The sequence below is a fragment of the Bidens hawaiensis genome, unplaced genomic scaffold (genome assembly GCF_021521415.1).
Source record: "Bidens hawaiensis isolate Kalapana, Puna unplaced genomic scaffold, B.hawaiensis_p1.1 tig00029304_1, whole genome shotgun sequence".
Taxonomy (NCBI): domain Eukaryota; kingdom Viridiplantae; phylum Streptophyta; class Magnoliopsida; order Asterales; family Asteraceae; genus Bidens; species Bidens hawaiensis.
The window spans coordinates 48896-56056 of record NW_027494837.1 but is presented as its reverse complement, the minus strand read 5'-3'; the positions used below and the strand labels follow the sequence as shown (position 1 = coordinate 56056).

Genomic DNA, 7161 nt, shown 5'->3' with positions numbered 1-7161 from the left:
ACATATCATTTATTTGTGAAACCATTTTATCTCAAACCTCAAGTATATTAATTATTAACTTTCTTACGATAAATAAAATTAAAATCCAAATATACGTATATAAATATTAAAAACCAATAATGTAAAACAACCTCCGTAATACGGGGGGATAAATCTAGTTGCACAATAAAAGCCCAAAGTAAACTATTGGACTAATTAAAATCGGTAATTTTAAGAAACCACATTTGTCAAAAACCGAAGTTCATTCCATATTCTATGTGAGTTTACACTATGTAATTCACCAAATTTATAACTCTATTTTATGCATATCCACATTCACATACATGCATGGGTATTAGATTTAGAAAATACAAAGAACCCGAATAATCATTTGTATCTATTAAAGATATTAACTCACATAATTTATTCCACATATCATTAATCTGTCTCTAAACTGTCTTCAAATGTTTTGGATACATGATAAGACACATTTTGATTTATTGGCATGCTGTCTACCAAAAATACAATGATAATAACTTAGTAAGGTTTCTCACCTATATAATTACCAGCAGGATAATAATTACATGTCATAAAAACACCTCTACCACCAAAACATGTAACCCTAGCACACCCAACCCTCTTGGTTTTTTTCCACACAATTTGTGTATAATGTCCACACTCCCTTCCTCCATTGCACGAATTCGAGCCATAGCTATACCATCGTTGCTCTGTTACCCACGCCAATGCTGCTTGAGCCGGTGTCCACCCATCACCACTACCCCAAAATATGTTCTCCCCATACGGTCCGTTTGAATGCTTTAACAAGCAATCTTGACGCCTTTGTCTAGCGTACATGTCGGCATATCGTGCAAGCCCCGCATCCCACACGAGTGGTTGCATTCGCAGGGCGGCTCGAGCCTTATTTTGAAGAGTTAAGAATTGGTTGATGACATTGGTTTGTGGCTTAGTTTTTTGTTTTGGTGGTGTGAGTGCATTGATAGAGTTTGAAGTGAGGAAAATAAGGAGGATAAATAAAATAATTAGAGGTGGTTTTTGAGACATTGTGGGAGTGAGTTTGAGGTTTCGTTTGAGTTGGTATTGAAGAAACACTAACCGGACCCCGGACAGATTACTGGTAACCTGGGGGTTGGATAGCTGTTTCCCACGAGGGGTTAGACCCTTGGAAGATGGTTCTTCTGATAACCTGCAAAACAGACACCGTGAGCTCGTCACTGAGAAGGGGGGGTTCCTCCTTGTGACCACCCTCCGGCGTGAGAATCAGACTAGATTGCTCTTTAAATATAAAAGTATATTAAGAGATTGCTAGAGCAGATATCAGGTATATTATGATGATAATGTGATAAGATATGTTGTGTTTAGATGATCATACCATTTGGGGTATTTATAGCCGAAGGTAGGTTTCCAAGGAGGTATGGCCGGCTGCAACAGTGTTCCTGTTCATCAACAGTAGCCTACGCACATGCCCTGCTGGCAGTTGGTGGGTAGGCAGCGGCTGATAGTGACCAGGCCTGCTGTATACTATTCCCTTTCCACCAACTGCCGGCTACGCACGTGGTATGACAGTAGTTGGTGAGTAGGCAGCGGCTAATAGTGATACAGTACAGGAGCATGCTGCTCGCCATACTGTATCAGTGAGCTGTCGTATCTCTGATCAGATCTTTCGCCCATACCTCGTCAGGTACAGTAAAAGGTCCTTCAGTATACAGACTGGCTTATTTGGGCGGGAGTATTCCCCCACCCGCCTCTGTGCGGGATTGCTCCCGGCTTTGCTCATTCCTTCAGGTGACACTGAATGATCGAGAGCTAAGTACCTAGTGCGTGTAGCCATGCTGCGCGGGTGGCCTTCCCTCATGGCTTGTATCCGAGGCTGCGGGAACAGGCGGAGTCCTTCACCATGGGAGGCATTTCCTGCGGGACCAGCTTGCATACTGCGCGTAAGGACGTCACGTCTCTGAGCATAGTTGGTCCTGCGGATCCAGTTGGTCTCTGCGCAGACGTCCCTGTTTAAGGTGAGTCTTGCGGGTCCAACTGGGCTCTGCTGGGACCTACCTCTTCAAGTCCCCCCAGTCCAATGTTCTTCTCATGCGTGTTTAATAAAGTGAGGTGAACTTTTGGACTTAAGCAAAGGGTTTTGAAAATGGTTTTGTAAGGTTTTCCATGGGAAGTCCTTGTCACTTGCAGAAATGCCCGAGTTTCCTGCTTGGTCTTTGGGTATGATGCGGGTAGGTCTGTAACCTCCTCGCAAGTCAGGAGCATTGAGTCCCAGTTGTGTGGATTCTCCATGAGGTTTTGGTAGTTTTGAACATAGTGATCAATTATGTTAAAACCACCAATTCCATCCTGGAGCTTCAAACAACGTAGTTCTCAACGTTCCCGCTATGCGGGGATGTTATTTCCGTTTCCGCAAGCATTGCCCAGAAGATCCTTCCTGGTTTCAATTCCCAGCGGAGCGCTAGGTATGTGAAGGGTTTTGCCTTAACACTGTACCAGCGCTCGTCTTACGGTTACTTTACTTCCAAGGTATTCCTAGCGTCAATTCCCTGCATGTGCTAGGTATGTGAAGGGTTTTGCCTTTACACTGTACCCGCACCTGTCTTATAGTTACTTGGTTGCCGAGGAATATTTGGCTTCAATTCCCTGCGGGTGCTAGGTATGTGAAGGGTTTTGCCTTTACACTGTACCCGCATCCGTCTAACGGTTACTTGTTCGCCAAGGTTTACTTGGCTTCAATTCCCTGCGGGTGCTAGGTATGTGAAGGGTTTTGCCTTTACACTGTACCCGCGTCCGTCTAACGGTTACTTGTTTGCCAAGGGGTAAGGGGTATTTTCCCGCTTACTTTTTAATATTTTTAAATTTTGAATTTTGAAATTCGAAGAGTTGGTGGAAAGATAAGAACAGTCCAAACCTCTGAAACGTCGTGCGACGGTTTCTTCTGACTGTGTCAGGACGTGCAGGAAGTTATGGTGACGTGACAGAACATGGTCATTCCAGACGCTTTTTCTGGCGCGTGGGCACGATTTTTCGGGCGCGTGGCCGCGAAATTACTGGCACACGTCCTGTCAACAGCTGTTGCCAGCCTGCTTTTTGCCACGTGTCATAGTTTCATTGCACCTTCGATTTCTCTCTCCTCCGCATTAAATTCACCGCATTAATTGCGATTAGTATATAAAGGGGGAGAGGCCCCTTTGTAATCCACACTTTCACCTCTCTTCTTCTTCTTCTTAGTGATTTCCGGCAAATACTCCCCTTTTTCAGGCAAGCATTTTCCCGAAATCACTCCTTTCTGCAAAAATGTCTTCTCATGATGCTGAAGCTGTAGCCGACGATAGGAGTACTGCTGGCGAGTGCCAGTGTGCTCTACCTGTCGATCAGTACCAGTACATCGTCAGGAAGTTCATGCTCGAGTCTCTCGAGCCTGAGTTTCCTGAATCCCACCAGACTGTGTACGATGCCCCCAGTGGCAAGATCGGGGTATATGCTGCATTCTTTGTTTATGGGAACCTTAGGTTTCCATTGACAAAGTTTATGTATCGTGTCCTGGAGAGGCACGGTGTGCACCTGACCGAGGTGCATCCGATGGCGATTGCCAAGGTCCGGCACTTCGAGTGGGTGTGCCGGATTCTGGGTATTGAGCCCTACGTGGACCGCCTGATGACCTTCTATACTTGGAGGTGCGTCCAGGGGTGGTACACCCTGACAACCCGTATTAAGGGTTTGAAGATCTGCGTGACCGAGCGCAGTCTCCGATCGTGGAAGCGGGAGTTCTTCTACATCTCTGCCCGCGCCATCCCCATTGCTATGAAGTTCAAGAAGGGTCAAGCGCTTCCGAGCCTTCATGCTTCCAGTTACCAGGAGGCGGAATGGTTCGCGAAGATATCCCGGGTCCAATCTCCGGTTTACCGGTTTGCGGAGTCCGGGATGGTGCTGCTGGGGATGAGCCGGGTATGGAAGGATGCGTCCCGATTTCCCATCCTTCTTGAATACGGTTTGAACTCTATTCCTTATGGTATGTCTTGTCTTTCTTGCTGATATTAGTTAATTTTCTAACTGTTTCTTTTTCTTTCAGAGGGGAATAATTTGGAGTCGCTCCTGTTCCCGCGGGAAGCTGACAGTCATGTGCGGGTGGGCACTCGTGCTCTGGATGACAATGAGTTGCCCATCCTGGAGCAAACGGCGGATAGGTTTGTGGAGGTCTATCCGCCGGGCCAAGAGATCCTGAGCCACCGGCGGCCAGGTAAGGAGATATTCTATCCCGAACCCCTCAATGCTGTACCCGTTGCTGAAAATCCTTACATCCTGTCTTCTGAGGAATCCGCAGATGGTCCTCCCCTTGTGCGGAAGAAGAAGGCTGCTGCCGGCGTGAAGGGGAAGGAGAAGGCCTCCACAGCTGATCCAGTGGTTCTCTCTGACTCGGAGTCAGATAGTGAAGAGGTGGCGGGGAAGCCCGGTGGTGAGAAGAGCACTGCTCCGGAGGCTACGACCGTTACCTCCGGAGAACCAACGAAGACGACGGTGACCGGTACCAAGAGGCCGGCTCCATCGGGTTCCTCCCCGCCCGTCCGTACGTTCAGGGTCAAGAAAACCCGTAAGTACAATCATAATGTCTTTGCAAATTTATCACTATAAATTTAACACTCTTTGTGCAGGCGTGGGTGTTGACGCATTCCGGGGTGAACCGCAGGGGAGTACCTCCCCGCCAATGACGGTAGGCTCGGTCAGCCTTCCTGAGGCGTCGACCCAGGCGCCTGCGCCTGCATCCGCTGGTCCAGTTGCTCATTCCTTTGAGCCAACTGTTCCGGCAGTGATGACGTCACCGCCGGCTGTGAGTGCGATTTTTACAGCATCCTTCACAGAGCCGGCGGTTACTGCTGCTGCTTACAAGGCGGCGGCCACGGCGGTGACCACAACGGCGACCACGGCGGCTGCCACCATGCCCGCGCCACCGGCACCGATGGCCGGACCATCAGGTACGCGCAGGGCTTCCCGCCGATCTTTGCCACCTTCCCGTCTGCCTGACCTGTTGGATGGATTTCCTTTAGGTTCAGGTGATGGGTTTGGCGGCTATCGGCCTGTCATTGACCCTACAGGTGCGTAGGGTTCCTTTCTTTTTCCCTTATGTTTTGTATCATGTTTTCCTTACTGCTTTTGTTTCTTTTGCAGTGTCGGATTCCAATGAAGTGTATGTTCCTCGATGGAACATACGCCGAGGAACAACCCTTCGCACACCTGTGGAGTGCGTGGACTGGGCTCGCCACGCTGCTCCTCCGGGTGCGTTGGGGGAAGCCATGGTTAGCTACCAGGAGGGTAGGCTAACTAATGAGCTTCGGGTTCTCCAGGCCCGGATGCAGCCGCGCGTCGAGCTGCTTTGTCGTGAAAACGACAAGTTGAAAGCAGCTCACGCCAAGGACATATCTGAGGCGCGTGCTCTTCGGGAGGAGAACCAACAGCTGGCGGCAGCTGCCGCTGACAAGGAGAAGGCCTTCAAGGCCCTCGAGGTTGAAGTTCAAGCGCGACTCGAGGCCCGCTCCAAGGCTGCCCAGGCTGTGAATGAACAGCTTCGGCTGGCCAGGGAGACTGCGCGAAACGCAACCGAGAGGGCTGCCAAGGCTGAAGCCGTTGCTGAGCCTTTGCGTGTGGAGAATGAGGAGCTCAAGGCCAAATTAGAGGCTCTCCAACGCGCTCATGATGCCTTGGCAATGGAAGATGCCAAGAAACTCCAGGAAATCCTGGACCAGAGGGGGGTGCTTGACCAGACCCAGCGGAAGCTTAAGGGCGTCGAAGAGGCTGCCGCAAAGGAAGTTTTACTTGCCAACCTTAACAAGAGCGAAGCCGAACGCGCCCATAACGAAGCTCAAGCTGCCCTCCAATGGCTTCTTCGAGAAGCGTTGCCTCAGGTATGTTTAGATTTATCTTCACGCTTTTCTTTTGTAAGAAAAGGTTCTAATACTTGTGTTTTCTTTGTAGGTTGTGCGTCGGGTCTTTTCAGAGACCTCTTACGATGATGCTATGACCGCAGCCCTCAACGCTTCTCATGAGGATGGGGAAAAGGCCGGCTTCTTGCTTGGTCTAGGGTTTGTTGAGAAAGGCGTCCCGCCTTCCAACTTCCCTTTGTTCAATGTGGATACCGAAGCCATTTATGACCAAGCATTGAACCAATACGCCGCCTTCCCGCATCCAGTGGTGGAGAAGGTGGACGAAGTAGCTGCTGCTGATGATGGGTTAGCTGTCCTCAAAGCGTTCCTCGAACCACCCCGTTCTTCTGACGGAGCGGGTCCAAGTGGAAGCGGCCCTGAAGCTTGATCCTGAAGATCCCTTCCCATTGCTAAGATAGACTTGTATAGTTTTTTTTTTTTTTTTTTCTTTTAGGCGGGTAGTTACCCGGCCATTCTTGTAATATATTCTTGAAATATTAATCTTTTTGCGTATAAGATTGTTATTTCCTTCTTTGGGTTCCTTGCTTTATAAACTTATGACTTGCATACTTAGTTTAAATTAGCAATTTTCCAAGTGTTTAGAATAAGAACCTTTGAACGTGGTTGATAGTGGGTTAAAGTTTCGCTTCCTCCTTCGTGATTGTGCGGGTAGAACCGTCACTTGCACTTGGTAAGATGGCTAAACTTTAACTTTTATCTGACCTGCGTGTAGGTTTTTCTTACCTTTTGAGGATAAGTTAACCTTTGAACGTGGTTGATAATAGGTGTGAAGTTTTGCTTCCTCTTTCGTGATTGTGCGGGTAGAACCATCACTTGCACTTAGTAGGATGGCAAAACTTTACCCTTATCTGACCTGCGTGTAGGTTTTTCTTACCTTTTGAGGATAAGTTAACCTTTGAACGTGGTTGATAATAGGTGTGAAGTTTTGCTTCCTCTTTCGTGATTGTGCGGGTAAAACCGTCACTTGCACTTAGTAGGATGGCAAAACTTTACCCTTGTCTGACCTGCGTGTAGGTTTTTCTTACCTTTTGAGGATAAGTTAACCTTTGAACGTGGTTGATAATAGGTGTGAAGTTTTGCTTCCTCTTTCGTGATTGTGCGGGTAGAACCGTCACTTGCACTTAGTAGGATGGCAAAACTTTACCCTTATCTGACCTGCGTGTAGGTTTTTCTTACCTTTTGAGGATAAGTTAACCTTTGAACGTGGTTGATAATAGGTGTGAAGTTT

The 7161-nt window shown here is 48.1% G+C and overlaps 1 pseudogene; it reads right to left on the bottom strand.

Annotated features, from left to right (window-relative positions):
• Window positions 1–480: 480 nt before the first annotated feature.
• LOC143578613 (pathogenesis-related protein PR-1 pseudogene) lies at window positions 481–1054 on the bottom strand (annotated as a pseudogene).
• Window positions 1055–7161: the final 6107 nt, after the last annotated feature.